The 17327-nt window shown below is 41.9% G+C and overlaps 1 long non-coding RNA gene across 4 annotated transcripts in view; it reads right to left on the bottom strand.

The window, feature by feature from the left end:
• LOC122565192 overlaps positions 1-17327 on the bottom strand; it is a 39465-nt gene that overhangs the window by 12775 nt on the left and 9363 nt on the right. Inside the window, exons 1-5 of one of the 4 annotated variants that reach the window (XR_006316107.1) lie at positions 15111-17189; positions 14856-14994; positions 14639-14759; positions 11031-11095; positions 8847-8937 (exon numbers count right to left, since the gene is read on the bottom strand). This is a non-coding gene — a long non-coding RNA (uncharacterized LOC122565192). Of the gene's footprint in view, positions 1-522; positions 1952-8846; positions 8938-11030; positions 11096-14638; positions 14760-14855; positions 17190-17327 lie in introns of those variants that run through there. The other 3 variants (XR_006316108.1, XR_006316109.1, XR_006316106.1) reach the window with 3 other exon arrangements.

The following is a 17327-nucleotide window of genomic DNA, read 5'->3' as shown; positions in this document are numbered from 1 at the left end:
TCCCAAAGAAAAACTTGATGCCTAAGAGAATTACATTGAGAATAGATCAGTGCATGCCTGATATAATTTCCACATTCTGGATTCCACCATCCAGGGTCACCAAAATCCAATTTCATTGGAGACAGGTGATTATTTGAAAGGCAGCTGTTTTGAAGAAATGCACACACACAAGCTCGGGATCAATCCCAAATCTGCTCCTGCGGAATTCTGGATTCCGACTTCTGGCATGTGGAATTCGGGATTCCAACTTCTGGCACTTTAGCAAAGTGACTCTGTCAAAATCTCACAAACATCTTGCTTAGCTGTTAATGCAAGGCCTTCTGCACACTACTAACTATTTTCTCTCTCTCTCTCTCGTAGTACTCTTTTTCTCTCATTCTGTCTCACAATAGCCATCCCTTTCTTTGAAATTTTTCTAAAGGTATGAAAACTTAAGGTCACGTTCAGAATGTTTCTGTTCAGGTTTCACCTCCCAAAAAGAAACCAGATTCCGTGGGTCTGACTCTGAGCTGGGTGGGTTGATTCTGGAGTTCTCTTTCACATCGTGGGTTAAAGGGGAATTGTTAAATATGACCCTCTTGTAAACAACTAACATGGCAAAAATTACTCGGGCCCTCCACTGCATTGGTTAAAATATTCCTTGGAATGGTGTGTGATAGTTACTTAAAGAAACATGTCAAAAGGAACAGAAAGCAAGATATATTTGCATAATATTTATGTCAAGGGTTTGAGTGTATTCTGAACAGTCCTCCTCCGTAAAATAATGGAATCCAATTCCTGCTGAGACCCCTGGTGTTTGTCAGTGGCCCACCATTTTGGCCTGCATTGAAATGCTGAAAAATGCTTAGACAATAATACCACCATAATGAAGTTTAACTTAAACACAATTAGCTTCAGTATGTACATGAGGTTCAATTAACTCGGTGTCTTGATTCTAGTAAAATAATACTACCAGGTATTAGACTGCATCAAGAGGTAACTTAAATATATTTAACAGTATTAATAGTCAAATATTATTTGATAGCAAGTTAGCACGAGAGTCAGGTAGCTAGTAAATTAAAACATCTTTTACGATTTTAAACTTGCCCTTTCCCTGCTGAACAGGTTGTAGTGTGATATTCCTCCAAGCCCAAAATGGTCCAGCATAAATGAGGATAGTTATCTTTCTAGTCTAACAAGCAAACTTTGTGAGAGCAATATGAAGTTTATTGCATTGTTGCAACTATTTACAGATTAAATGACTATGAAAAACACTACTAAAGAGATTGCTAGTTGCCCCAAGTCCATCTCTTGCTAGTTCATTCTTTCCTTAGGCCAAGTCCTTGTGACATCATCACAGGGGGTGCTGCTTACTGCACTCAATCAAATATTATTCTTTCAAATCCATGGACACCTGTACCCTGCTCTCCACCACCACCCCACCCCCACCCCTGCAAACTCCAATCTTTTTCCTCACATACTATTAATATACAGGCAAATGTATAATATCGAACATGACCTAATCTCCCCTCAAATGTCTAATTTTACAAATTGGATGAGCTGGAGGTTTGACCATTCTCCCCAAACGTCATCTATTCAGACTTGGAAGAATGATAATTTTCGGTGTAGAAAGCAGTTAACTTGAACTGTGTTCTTGATAGCCCAAAATCTGTAGTTCTGTCTTGAAATGCAGGGTCTTTAACTTCTTGTATTTCTTTTCCTGAAGGCTTTAGTCCTCGATGTTTATTCCTGGTAGCTGTCAGTGTAGCATCTGTCATAATGAGTGATTTTTTTCCTTTGGAGTGTCTTGGATATTTTCATATTGTTTCTCTCTTCCTAGTGATATTTCCTGTCGATTGAATGTTTCACATTTCAGTCAGTAGAATTTGGTTTGCATTCCACCTGTAAATTTGTGCGGACGTTGGTTGACTTATTACTTCAACTTCTTGAATATTTTGGGCCTTCTCTTTTCCTGTTAGTGATTGAATTATTGGTGAAAGTAAGTGGTTGGTGCCTCAACTTTTTTTTTAAACTGGAAATTTGCTCTGACTGCATATGATACCCATTATTGTTTTGGGAAGTAATTCTGAAAGGTGTGGAAGTTGGACATTTCACTTGCTTTTGCCCCTCTTAGTCACTTCAGCCTCTAATGGCAGCATTGAATTTGGAGTTGAAAGTTGTTCACTGTGCTCTGTGGCAATCTGACTCAATTGTATTTCAAGTCCTCCATCGTCTGTCTATATGTATTCTCGAGTGCTGTAGATGGTTCAATTGTTGCTGCCTACTTAAACTTCTTGAGCAATGTTGTCATTTGGAATCTGAACTTTATTCAGTTTTGATTACAGTGGAAAACAATCAGTCAAAGCACAATAGTCACATTTTTATTTGTGGCATGAAACAAGTGTCTTTCAAATGCAAGTAACCTCAGGAGATTCTGCTTTTTGTTTAGGTTTCACCATGAGCTTATGGAGCCCAGCAAAATTTTATACTGGCTTTTCCTTAAAATTCTAGCATTTGGTTTCCCCTATTTTGAAGAGGTGCTTGCTTTAACATTCGTACATTACCCCAGAAGTGTTTAAATTCTGCTGGGTGCAAGCAGTGTCTTATCAACCAATGCTGACTGTCTGATAATACTGTGACACTTGTTACCCTATCGAACTTCAGATTTCTGAGATGCCCATTGTCACAGATGCCCACATACCAAAATGTTTAATGCGGGTCACTGCGTCCAATCTGGAAAACCTTGAGCTTATCTTCCACAGAAAATATATATCATTTTATGTGGGGTGTTCTTTTGCTTTTCTGTAGTTATATCTTATTTTGGCACACTTCCTGAAAGTGACCTACTTTCTTACAGTAAAGGCATTTGGTTCTTAAAAGCTGGGGACTGTGTAGAATGGCAATTCACATTCTATTCAAGCAATTATCTGACAGACTTTATTCATAGAATCATACCTTACAAACAATAGAGTATTTGGCACCATGATCTAGGTATGTCCTGTCTCACTGGTGGTCAGACTGACCAGAGGTGATAGCACTGTCGTGCACAGGTGGGAGGTGGTGTCATGGGAGTTCTCAATATTGACTCTGGACCTCATGAAGTCTCAGTGTCAAGTCAAACATGGATAGTAAAACCTCTGATCACTATTGTCTCCCTGCCTCTTTTGACATCGGGTCAAATGGTGAATGTATACACTACCATCGTGAACATCACCTGGAAGAAGTACTGAATCTGGGGACTCTACTGTCTATCACCAAGAATGGCTCATTAGCACCATTACTAACTGAACTGGCTGACTGTAAGAACATATCTGCAACACAAGATTTATGGCATCCAGCAAGTGAAGCAATAATGAAAAACCTGTTCAGTTTCTATGCCAAATGTTCAACATAGCATGGCAACTGGTATAAAGCTAATAAGATATATAAAAGTATAAGTAAATGTATAATTAACATAATTAAGTAGTTAATTGGAACACATTAAGGCTGGCAGAATGGGTGATGAGTCACAGCTTTAGTAGATGAGAGTTCCTGGATGGCAGTTTGGATCAGAGCAAACACATCAGCAAGTGTTCAAGGTTTGTGCATTTTCAGTTCAAAGTTTGAACTGAGGAAGTCTGAACTACAGACATTGCAATGCATCAAGGAGGGAGAAAGTTACTTCCATTCTTTACCAGGAGGCAGGTGCACCTGTTTTTGGGATTAGGTCATCTGATTTGGTCAGTGTACAAGGACAGAAGAGTGTGACTGCAAATGAAGCTAATAAGGGGATACAGGAAGCAGAAGTACAGGAGCTTTCGTCTTTACAGTTGCTTAACTGACCATTCCAACATAGTACAGGAGGTCATTCAAGTGGTGATAGTATTGTGAAAGGGATTCACACTGCTCTCTGAAACAAAGAGCAGGAGTCCAAATGGCTGTGTTGCTTACATGGTGGTAAAGTTCAGGAAATCTGGTTAGTGATGAAGAATAACTTGTAATGGGAGGAGAGGATCCAGTCATGATGGCCCATGGAAGTACAAGAAGCATTGGCATGGCAAGGGAGGTGGTTCTGTACATTATGAACAATGAGGTGCTAACTTAAGAAGCAAATTAAAAGCTATAATCACTGGATTTTACCTGAGCCAACTGGCATAGGGCAAATCAGGTTAGCCAGCTCAAAAGACTTATGGGAAAATGGTTTCTGCTTCATGAGGCACTGTCACCTTGGTGTAGGGAGAAGCATATTGGCATAGATATAAGTTTGGCTAGCTATTAGGAAGCAGACAGTAGGCATAAATAGGTCTTTTTCAGGTTGGCAAGGAATAATGGGATTGTATAACAAACTGTAACAACTTAGGTTATGACTTGCATGAAGAGACAAAAAAAATGTTTGTCAAATTTACTAATGATAGTTTTTTTTTTAACCCCTCGGCAGGAAACTATCTAAATGGTAAGGGATTGTAGAACTCTGAGAATGCATAGGGATCTAGGTGTCCTAGTGCCTAGTCCTCATGAATCACAAGTACAGAAACTAATTAGGAAAATTAATAGAATGTGACTATTTATTACAAGAGCAAATGAATACAAAAATAACTGGTTATGCTTCAGTTATATAGAGCACTGGTGACATCACATTGACATTACTGTGTTCCCCTAAGTTAAGGAAGAATGCTGAACTGCCTCCAACATATTTACAAAGGTATATCAGACTAATATTTTGGAGTAAGGTTGGATAGGTTAGGTTTGTATCTGCTGGTGTTCAGAAGCGTAAAACAGGTAACTCGATTGAAAACAACATTGAGAGGTCTTGACAGAATAGATCTGGAAAGGATAAGCGAGTTTGTAGATTTTGATCCAAAATCAAGATAGCGGGTGGTTTGGGGGAGAACTTACTGGTGGAGTTCCCATGCATCTGCTGCCAACAAGAAACAAAGGAAATTACAACACAGGAACAGACACTTTGGCCCTCCTAGCCTGCACCAATCCAGATCCTCTGTCTAAACCTGTTGCCTATTTTCTAAGGATCCGTATCCTTCTGCTCCCTGCCATTCATGTATCTGTCCAGATACATCTTAAATGATGCTATTGTGGCCGCCTCTACCACCTCCACTGGCAATGTGTTCCAGGCACCACCACTCTCTGTGTAAAGAGCTTTTCATGCATATCTCCCCTAAACGTTTCCCCTCTCACCTTGAACTCATGACTCTTAGTAATTGAGTCCCCCACTCTGGGGGAAAAAACTTGTTGCTATCCACCCTGTCTATACCCCTCATGATTTTGTAGACTTCAATCAGGTCTCCCCTCAACCTCCATCTTTCTAATGAAATTAATCCTAATCTACTCAACCTCTCTAAATAGCTAGCGCCCTCCATAGCAGGCAACACTCTGGTGGACCTCCTCTGCATCTTCTCCAAAGCATCCACATCCTTTTGGTAATGTGGCGACCAGAACTGTACGCAGTATTCCAAAAGCAACTGCAATATGACCAGCCAACTCTTGTACTCAACACCCTGTCCGATGAAGGAAAGGATGTCGCATGCCTTCTTGAACACACTACTGACCTGTGTTGCCACCTTCAGGGTACAATGGACCTGAAGACCCAGATTTCTCTGTACATAAATTTTCCCTGGGCCTTTCCATTTAATGTATAGTCCGCTCTTAATTGGATCTTCCAAAATGCATCACCTTGCAATTGCCAGGATTGAATTCCATCTGCCATTTCTCTGCCCAACTCTCCAATCTATTTATATTCTGCTGCATTCCCTGACAATTCCCTTCACTATCTGTTACTCCACAAATCTTAGTGTCATCTACAAACTTGTTAATCAGATCACCTATACTTTCCTCTAGTTCATTTATGTATATCAAAAATAACAATCGTCCCAATATGGATCCCTATGGAACATCACTGGTCACAGTTCTCCAGTTTGAGAAACTCCCTTTCACTACTACTATGTCTGCTGCTGCCTAGCCAGTTCTTTATCCATCTAGCTAGTACACCCTGAACCCCATGCAACTTCACTTTCCCCATCAGCCTACCATGGGGAACCTTATCAAACAGCTTACTGAAGTCCATATATATTACATCTACAGCCCTTCCTTCATCAATCAATTTTGTCACTTCCTCAAAGAATTCTATTAAGTTGATAAGACATGACCTTCCCTGCACAAAACCATGTTGCCTATCGCTGATAAGCCCATTTTCTTCCAAATGTAAATAGATCCTATCCCCCTCAGTATCTTCTCCAGCAGATTCCCTATCACTGACGTCAGGCTCAATGATCAATAATTACCTGGATTATCACTGCTACCCTTCTTAAACAAGGGGACATTAGCAGTCCTCCGGGACTTCACCCATGTTCAAGGATGCTGCAAAGGTATCTTTTCCAGCTATTTCCCTTCTCACTTCCCGCAGTAACCTGGGATAGATTCCATTGGACTTGTCCACCTTAATGCCCTTTAGAATACCCTTGTCCTTCCAGATGCTATTAGTTGTGACTTTGGAAGGTACAGTCCAAGGACCTTTGGTGAATTTCTACAATGTATCTTGCACACACTGAGCATTGGTGAAGGGAGTAATGAACGTTTGTGGATGTGGTAACAATCAAGCAGGCTGCTTTGTCCTGAATAGAGACCAAAAAAACTACAGATGCTAGAATCCAAAGTAGACAGGCAGGAGGCTGGAAGAACACAGTAAGCCAGGCAGCATCAGGAGGTGTAGAAGTTGACGTTTCAGGTGTAACCCTTCTTCAGGACGGAGTGGGTGTGGGGGAGCTGCAGATAAAGGAGGAGGCAGGGGGCAGGGTGGTGAAGTGGGGACAGGTAAAGGGTACGACCCGGTTGGTCAATGGGAGGAATGAACCCAGTTGGTGGCTGGGAGGGGCTGCGAAGGGAGTCAGGGGATGGGGAGGGAGGTTAGTTAGTTGAAATTGGAGAACTCAACATTGAGTCCTCCGGGTAAGCATCTTGATTGCTGTTGGAGATGAATTCATCCAGGCAAGTGGAGAGCATGTGGCTTATGCCTTACAGATGGTGTATAGACTTTGGGCTGCAGCAGTTACTTATATGACCTATATGAAGGAGAAAGTGAGGTCTGCAGATGCTGGAGATCAGAGCTGAAAATGTGTTGCTGGAACAGCGCAGCAGGTCAGGCAGCATCCAGGGAATGGGAGAATCGACGTTTCGGGCATAAGCCCTTCTTCAGGATTCCTGAAGGGCTTATGCCCAAAACATCGATTCTCCTGTTTTCTGGATGCTGCCTGACCTGCTGCGCTGTTCGAGCAACACATTTTCAGCTCTGATCTCCAGCATCTGCAGACCTCACTTTCTCCTCGAAGATTTTAACCTACTGCGAATCCTCTTACAAGGATGCCTTCCTTGAAGAAGCTCTCTTCCTCCCGCTACAAAGATTTCAGTGGGTCTCTCTCTCACTGCACACCCCAAGTCATCTCCTCTGCACAGAAGCTCTTCAGCCACATTCTCAAACAGACTCGCTACCACAGCCACATCTCCTTCCTCAGCACCTGCCTACGGAATCCCGCACGGACTCCGGACTATGTTCCGACCAACAAAATTTGGACCCAAGCAGGACAACCAGTACTTACAACGATTCCTGAAGAAGGGCTTATGCCCGAAACGTCGATTCTCCTGTTCCCTAGATGCTGCCTGACCTGCTGCGCTGTTCCAGCAACACATTTTCAGTAATATGACCTATATGGCTAGTCTAGTTCAATTTCTGGTCAATGGTAACTCCCAGGAGGTTGACAATGGGTGTTTCAGTGATGATAATGTATTGAAAGTCAAGGATGATAGTCAGATTCTGTCTTTTTGGATATGGTCATTGCTTGGCACTTGTGTGGTGCAAATATTACTTGCCAATTGTTAGCCCAAACCTAGATACTGCCCAGGTCTTACTGCATTTGGACATAGAGTGATTCAATATCAGAAGGGTCACAAATGGCACTGAACATATTTGCTGCTGATTGCACAATCTCCATTTCTGACCTTATGATGGAGGGAAGACCCTTGATGAAGCAGGTGAAGATATTTAGGTCCATAAGGAACTCTTGCAGACATTCTGGAACTGACATGACTGAATTACAATCACCAAACAATGGAGTGATTTTCTCCCGATTCCCACTGACTTCAGCTTCGCTAAGGCTTCTTGATACCACATATAGTCAAATATGATCTTGATGTTAAGGGCAGCCACACACACTTCACCCCTGGCATTTAACTCTTTTGTCTATGTTTGTATTGAGGCCACAATTAGGGTAGGAGTTCGCTCGCCCTGGCTGGAACTCAAGTTGAGGTTTTTGTAAGCAAATTCTACCTCATAGCCACGTTGAAGACACATTTCATCACTTTACTGATTGCGAAGAGTAGACTGATGGGGTGATAATTGATTGTGCTGGATCTATCCCGCTTTTTTGAATACAGAATACCTGAACAATTTTGCAATTTGGTCGGGTGGCAGATTCTGGAATACTGCCCTTTAATACAATTGCCAGAAGGTTGTTATGGCCTTTGCAGTTTCCAGTTTCACTGGCCGTGAATCTAATTGGCTGAAGTCTGGCATCTGTGATGCAGGGGACCCCAAGGGAGGCAGGGATGGATCATCTACTCAGCATTTCTGGCTGAAGGTTGTTGAAGATTCTTATGGGGAGGTAATAGTATAATGGCATTGACACTAGACTAGTATTGGAGAGATCCAGGTAATGTTTTTGGATCCCAGGTTCAAATCCTGCCAAGGTAGATGGTGGAATTTGAATTCAATTAGAGGCTGAAATCGAAAGTCTAATGATGACCGTGAAATCATAGTCGATTGTTGTAAATATCCATCTGATTTGCTAATGTACTTTAGGGAAGAAAACTCCCATCCTTACCTGATCTTGCCTACATGTCACTCCAAAGCCACAGCAATATGGATGACTATCCTTTGAAATGGCCAAGCAAGCTTCTCAGTTTTAGCAATCACTGGAAAGGAAAAAAGAATTAAACCGGCAAACTACCCGGATTTAACTAAGGCAACAGACACAGCAATAACAAGATGACCTATGGACCCTGCAAAGTTTTCCTTACTAACTGTGTCAAAATTAGAAGAGTTCTCTCATAGACTGTAAATGCCTGACACAGACACACTCATGGAATCATACCTTACACACAATGTCCCAGACAACATCTTTACAATCCCTGTCCCACCAGCAAGACACAACCAGTAATAATGGTGGTACAGTAGTGTATAGGACTCAATATTGAATCTGGACCCCAGACAGGCTCATGGCATCAGGTCAAATTGGGCAAGGAAATCTTCTGATTATGATACCATTTCCTTCTTCAGCTGATGAATCAGTACTCCGTCATCTTGAACAACACTTGGAGTAAGCACCAAAGATGGCAAGGTCACAAAATGCAGTCTGGGTGGGAACTTCAATATCCGTCAGCAACATTACTGACCAAGCTGATTGAGTCCTAAAGAATGTTTCTGCTAATCTAAGCCTGCAACAGGTGATGAAGCAGCCAAGGAGAGGGAGAAACATACTTGACCTCATTCTCCCCAATCAGCCTGCTGCAGATGAATATATCCATGACCATAAACAGTGACCACCTTCACACTGAGAATGCCCTTTATCATGTTGTGCTGACTATCACCACACTAAATGGGCTGATCTTTAATCTCATTTTGACTGGACACCCATGCAGTGCTGTGGGCCATCAGCAGCAGCCGATTTGTACTCCAACATAATCATGGCCCAGCATATCCCTCACTCAATACTACCATACAGGACAACATAGCAGGACTAATACCAGGCAGATCTAAAAATGGTGTTATCCTGGTGAAGTTACAAAAAGACTACTTGCATGCCAAACAGCATGAGCAAGTGATAACAAAATGACAGATGAGGTTCAGAATCTGCAGTCCTGCCACATCTAATCATGAATGGTGGTGCACAATCAAACCTGGAAGGTTCTTCCCATTGAATCTGTGCTAACTCTCAAATAAGAATTCTGTTCTCCCTCCTAGAGGAAGGATGTTGTGAAACTTGAAAGGGTTCAGAAAAGATTTACAAGGATGTTGCCAGGGTTGGAGGATTTGAGCTATAGGGAGAGGCTGAACAGGCTGGGGTTGTTTTCCCTGGAGTGTCAGCGGCTGAGGGGTGACTGTATAGAGGTTTTTAAGATCACAAAGGGCATGGGAAAGGTAAATAGACAAGGTCTTTTCCCCAGGGTGGGAGAGTCCAGAACTAGAGGGCATAGGTTTCGAGTGAGAGGGGAAAGATTTAGAAGGGACCCAAGGGGCAATATTTTCACACAGAGGGTGGTGTGTGTATAGAATGAGCTGCTAGAGGAAGTGGAGGCTGGTACAATTACACTTATAAAAGCATCTAGATGGATATATGAATAAGAAGGGTTTATAGGGATATGGGCAAAATGCTGGCAAATGGGACTATATTAATTTCAGAAATCTTGTCAGCATGGACAAGTTGGATTGAAGGGCCTGTTTCCGTGCTCTAAGAATCCTCTTATTCCTGTTCTTTCCCTATAGGTCTGTAGCTTTGCTCTCCTTGAAGTATTAAATCAAATTTCTTATTAAAATAGTATTATTAAAGCTGCATCTAACATCCAATCAGGCAGTGCACTCTTAATTCCAATCATTCACTGCATTGCATGGCCTCTTCAGTTCTTGGGATGAAAAAACTTTTCCCTATCAGTAACATAACGGTAAGTATCTAGAGTTGAGGAGATCAAACTCAGCACTCTACACGGAGTAATATTTCAGCAATTTTTAAGTATTTTTAAGAAGATCCTTGAGAAATACTTAAGGGAAGGCAGAACATCATCCTTTTTAATTCATTATTGAATAGGCCCAGGGTAATGCTCTGGTGACATGAGTTCAAATCTCACCGCAGTGGTTGGTAAAATTTAAATTCAGTTAATAAAATCTGGAATTTAAAGACAGTCACAGGTGTGGTCACCATGAAAACAAACATTGATATACCATGATTGCTGTAAAAACCCACCTGGTTCATAGATTCTCTTCAGGAAGAGAAGAGAACTCTCTTTCTTACCTGGTCTGACTTACATATAACTCCAGACGTAATGTTTTTGATTCTTAGCCATCCTCTGAAAGGACCTAACAAGTCAAAGGCAATTGGGGATTAGCAACAAGTGATGGCCTCACCAACAATTCCCTCATCTCATAAAAGCTTTTTAAAAAGTCATTAACTGGAGTTTAAATATATTTGGGTGCCTAATCACTCAAATATCACAATGGAATAGGAGAGCCCTGATCGCCAAAGTGAGAAAAGAAATCTATTAATCCCACCAAACAGGCTCAGAATTGGCCCAAAACATTTATCAATAGAACTTACCATCTACAAAATAATTTCTCATCTCATTGTTTGCCCCAGCTACACTTCTAAGTCAGGTTTGCTGAGAAAGCATTGGACGTGATATACAGGACACCTGCTAGCTTCAGGAGGGGCAGTTGGGGGAAGATCTTGAGATGGTCCAAGCTCCTTTTGGAGATAGCAATAACACTTTCTTTAAATTGTTTTCCCAGTTCCAAACTGGAATGAGAAACAGAGCAGGTCACAGTATCAGGCAGATCTGGTTTCCAGGTCAGTTATTCGTGTCCATGTATTGTGCTGAGCAAGTGCACTGGACCACCAAAATCACTGAACAAGTAATGACTACAAAGTGCAGTGGGGCACAGATACCTCCTGAATTTGATGTTGCAGTCATTGGAAGCTAAGGTATTGTAAAGTTCAGAATGATGTAGAGCACAGGAGACCACTGTGCTCAGTGTAACTGAACTGGTGATATACACATCCCACATGTGTGCCCAAAGACACTGAAAATATATGATGGCGTTAGTGATGCCAGTGGGCTGATGTAATGCTAGGTTGAAAAATATTGGTCGAAAATGTGCTGGCAGCGTTGTCCTTATGCACTCCTATAACAAGAGTTATAGAGAAAGATGGACCCTGTTGTGGTGTTGTTCAAAGGCTCACTTTACAAGTAGGAGATGAAGTGCTTCATACTTTTTGTTCAGGCAAATTTCGTGAAAGCACTGTGGTGAGTTGCTGGAAGACGTTTCTTGACTTATTTTGCTGATTGCAGGTAGATAGAATATCACATTTCTGTGTATTGGCATTGAACGAGTGAGTATTGTGGCTCTTGCTTTCTTTGAAACAAGAGCAGAACATGCCAAGGAATATTCAAGGAGGGGAGTCAGGGACAAGGTGCTACCCACAAACAACTTTTAGGTTCACCACAAGAACAGCACCTTTGGAGGTTTTTTGTCACAGAAGTGCTGTCTCCTTCATGTGGATCTAGGACCTTAAATAGCATAAAATGGCTGTAAAGAACAGACACCATCACATTTAATGCTGTGGGATCCTTCCAGGTGGTGTCACAATCTGTAGTACACAGAACCATCAGGGATGTTACAGAAGCTTTGTGCAGAAAAAAAAAGGATGTCATTCACTTCTTACAAGATGAAAAAGCATTTCAATTTGTTGAGATAGTGGGCTTTCTGACAATTCAGGCGTCATCTGCTGTACACAAGTGGCTGCAGGTCTCTGATGACGATGGGGATAATACTGCGATTCAGTCAATACACAGTTGGTGCGAGGCCTTGGTAAATGTGCTGACAGCAATAATTATTCTTTTATCCCATGACTTGGGGAGACAGTTGCAAAGTGGCGATGTTACTGGATTAGCAATCCAAATACCAGCTGATGCTCTGGGGATACAGTTTTGCATCCCGTCATTGTTGAGGGCAAAATGTGAATTCAATTATAAAAACACAAGGCTAATGGTGACCATGCAGCCATCATCATTTGTCATTAAAAATCCACCTGGTTTTTCACGAAGGAAATATGCCACCTTTACCTGGTCCGGCCCACATATGACTTCTGACCCACAATGTGGTTTATTCTTAACTGTAAACAATTAGGGATACGTGATAAAAGTTCACCTAGCTGGTTGTACTCACATCCCATCAACAAATAGAGTAGTAATTCCCACTGCCTTTGCATCCAAAAGACAAAACACAGGTGGCTGCTCAGAGTTAGGAGCTCCCTCTGCTGCATATGGCTCAGGGTTTCCTTTATTTCACTAATTTAGAGGTTAAATGGCCTTTAATGAAAGAGTAGCTCTATGTACAACACTGTGGAGCATGCAATCACTTTTTTAAAGCAAAAGCTTGGCTGCTTGGGGCAGGGATGGAAATCTCTGAAATACAGACCTGAAAGGATGTTTGTGTTTAGGATTGCGTACTATATTCTACGCAACCATACAATTCTGAAGGCCCAGCTGCAACCTCCCTGGATTTTAAGGGCAGGAAGCGGAGGAATGAGGAAAGGAGGTGACCACATCTATCAGTGCAATTAGACAAGAGGAATTTGCATTCTACTGAAGAGTCACTGGATTTGAACGCTGCTTTCTCCCCATAGATGCTGCCAGATCTGCTGAGTTTCACAAGCAATTTGTTTTTGTTGAAGCGGATTTTGGGATTTGCTTTGCTTGAAATTAACCTACATTTGCAAGGCAACACCACTGCATCTGTTTCAGAATTCCAATCAAAATCTTCACCTGACCAACATTATTAAATAAAGATCAACAGTAAAAACCTTCAGTAGACAACATTTTCAACCGATATGTAAATAACACATTCTCTTTGCGCTGTTTTGCAGGAACATTGCATCTGTTAGTCCTTCTAAGCAGTGCCACTCCAGGAGCTGCAATTGATGGAAGGCTGTGGATATTGTAAATGGCCTTGCAAAGTGCACTTGACCAGTTTCAGATGCAGAACTGGATTGCGCCACCACACAACAAGTGATAGCAGTCTGAGCTGGGCTGGCCAAGAGACAACAGCAGGGGCACTGGCAGAGTAGCATGAACTTTACTAGCATGAGAAAAGGAGGAAATTTCAGGCTCCACATTGATACTACTATTCCCTTATGTTGCACTTGAACAATTGTTATAATTTCCTGGAACGTATTAAGCACCAAGATCAATGTCCACTTTGTGCGTGAATGACATGAGTCTGGGACTGCATGCTTTCCCAAGATGGCAGGAGGCCTCTGCCTGTGCTATAATTGCAACTAAACAATGTCCAGAATTTTGTTCACTATTGGTTAGCATGTGCTGTTATAGAGTATCTACTACTTCTAATAGAAAGAATGTGTCCAAGCACTCTACCACATTGGAACTGGACTGCCCCAAACATCTGGTCAGTGACAGGAGGCAAAAACAGACAGAATGCTGGAGAAACTCAGCAGGTTTGGCAGCAACTGCAGAGAGTTAACTTTTTGGGTTTGGTATGACTTTTTCAGAACTGTTCTGAAAAGGTCATACTGGACTCGAAATGTTAATTCTGTTTCTCTCTCCACAGATGCCGTCAGACCTGCAGCATTCGGTTTTTACTTCAGATTTTCAGCATCCGCAGTAAAATACTTTTAGACAGCAACATTAAGCTGCTTGGGAAATCTACCAATGCACTAAACATACTGGTGTACAGTTCCCAGTACCTTCTCATAGTTCGTCACAATGGGGTCACCATCTGAGCTCCCTGTGGCATAACTGGTGTGTGACATCACTCTCTGGGGAGCTTGCACATGAACTGACCATACCTAACCAGCCTGACTGTAGGCTGTGCCTAGCTACTCACCATATGCCAACATCAACTCCATACTAGCCTCAAGGTACGCATGGTGCCAATAGCTGAGCTAGACGCTGTATGTGCAGGATCAAACAATGTTGCTTCTTCCTCAGAGGCAGTTCTTGACTACCTGAAAGTACAAAAGTATCAAGGAAAGGTGTAGGGTATGGAGGAAATCAGGAAGTCTCTGGTCACTTCAGCTGGTGTGGAAAATGTAGAAGCTTACCATGGATGACCTTGGCAGCATCAGGTGGTACTAACTTGGTGGCACTAATGTCCATAGTCTTACAATCATCTTCTCAAGGATGATGGATGCATTCTGTTCCTCTGGCAGTCCCTTGTGTCTACTTTCATGTGGCCTTCCCCTGGAAGAGAGTGGTGAGATTATCTGACTACATTACTGGAATTAGGATGTACCTAACATACTGAATAGCTGCAATCTAAGAGGCGTAAGATGTGAGGTGCAGATGAATTGACTAACCTTGACCATCTGAGAGAGCTCATTACACTTGCTGGATCTGCTACCATATTCTGGAAGCTACGATTTGCACTAAGCCATTCTGCTGTTCTCTGAAGAGATTCAGTCTTCAGTTTCCACCTCTCTGACCAGTATTTCAAGGGTGATGTCACTAAAACTTGGAGATCTTTCCATTGCCAGGAGTCCCTTCTTCTCCATCAATGTTTCTATGACTCTCCAGCATCCCGCAGTGTATTGCTGAAACCTTCCTATTATTGTAAAAGGGTAAGTTACCTACAGCACCTGCTTACAATGCTACTAGTTCGCTATGGACTGCTAAAGAAACTGAATATCCAGTACAGCACAGGGACCACTTGTGGCCACAAGTTTTACTTCCTGACCACTTTGCTTCCAATTGGGGTGAACAAGTTCTGAATCAGGGTCCCCACTTCCAAAATTCAGGGCACATGAATTTCTAGTGCAATGCAATAATATAAAATAAAGAATGACAGATGCTGGAGACCTGAAACAAAGACAGAAATATCTGGAGAAAGCCAGAGGTCTGACTGCATCTATGGAGAGATAACAGAGTTAATGCTCGGAGTCCAGTGACCCTTCTTCACAGGTCAAAAATTAATGAGAAAGGAGGTCAAAATGTGACAACAGGAAGTAAGGTATTGTAGACATAAAAATCATGTCTACATCAGGCTTTTAAAAAGAAATGCTGTGAATAAGAAAAAAAAACTTGTCAATCTTCAGCTTGCTTACAAAGGCATACTTCCTGTTTTTCATATCATTTTAGTCTATTGTAAATTCATGTAGCACATATGAGAGTTGAAGCACTTCATTATTGTGGACTAACTCGAGAGGGTTAGTTTGTTCTTCCTAGAGTATAGCAGGTTAAAGGACAATTTAATGCAAGTGTTCAAAATTATGAGTTTTGAAGAACCATTAGGGAGAAAGTGTCTTCAGTAGCAGGAAGGTCAGTTACCAAGTATCAATTCAAAGGTGATGCAAAGAAGGTGAATCAAAATTATTTAATGCATCAAGATATGTTCAGGAATGTGTTGGAAGCAGATCCAATAGTAGCTTTTAATGGAGAACTGGAAAAAAACTTAAATAGAAAAAATATCCATTGGAAAAGAGTGATCTGGCATAGACTCAATTGGCACCATTGCTTCCTTCTGTGATGTACCAGCCAACTACTTATCACTCTGAAATTAGATAATTGGTTATTGGATAATTTTTCTATCGATAAAAAATTAAAAGATTTTAAACCGAAAATTCCTGATCTGCCATTTTTCAGATGAACGTTTGTGTTATATAATCATATAGTAAAGACAAGTCTTCGGCCCATTGAATCGACACTGATGGAGTTGCAGCATTTTAGCTGGATAGGCTTCTGTTGTTCGCTTTAACTGACAACCAGTCCTGGACTTACCATGTAGATGCTATGGTCAAAAGGCACAACATCTCTTCTTCCTCAGGCTCAGAAAATTTGGCATGTCCACAAGACCCTCACCAACTTTTACAGATGTATCACTGAAAGCAAACTATCCATGTGCATAACAGCCTGATATGGCAATTGTTCCACTCAGGACCGTAAGAAACTACAGAAGGTTGTTCGCACAGCCCACACTCTCAAGGAAGCCAACCTTTCAGCCACGCACTCCATTTACACAGCCGGTTGTTGCGGAAAGGCTGCCAACATCAAAGACGCATCGCACCATGGCAATGCTCTCTTACAATCTCTTCCATTAGGCAGAAGATACAGAAGTTTGAACACACACACACACACACACACCAGCATGTTCAAGAAAAGCTTGTTCCCTGCTGTTATTAGCACGACGAATGAACTAACTTCAAATAATGCTGATTTTACCTAGTGTACACCCTTTTTCATCCATAGGGTGATCGGAATGTGGAATGCACAGCCTGGGAGAAAGTAGAGGCAGGAAACCTCACAACTTTGAAAAGCTCATGGATGGTAACAGTCAAGTAGGATTAGTGTAAAATATTGTCCAAATTAGTCCTTCATAGAGATGTACAGCATGGAAACAGACCCTTCGGTCCAACCTGTCCATGCCGACCAGATATCCCAACCCAATCTAGTCCCACCTGCCAGCACCCGGCCCATATCCCTCCAAACCCTTCCTATTCATATACCCATCCAAATGCCTCTTAAATGTTGCAATTGTACCAGCCTCCACCACATCCTCTGGCAGCTCATTCCATACATGT

The sequence above is a fragment of the Chiloscyllium plagiosum genome, chromosome 31 (assembly GCF_004010195.1).
Source record: "Chiloscyllium plagiosum isolate BGI_BamShark_2017 chromosome 31, ASM401019v2, whole genome shotgun sequence".
Classification (NCBI taxonomy): Eukaryota; Metazoa; Chordata; class Chondrichthyes; order Orectolobiformes; family Hemiscylliidae; genus Chiloscyllium; species Chiloscyllium plagiosum.
Note: the sequence above shows the minus strand (reverse complement) of the source record. Positions and strands in the feature narration are given on the sequence as shown.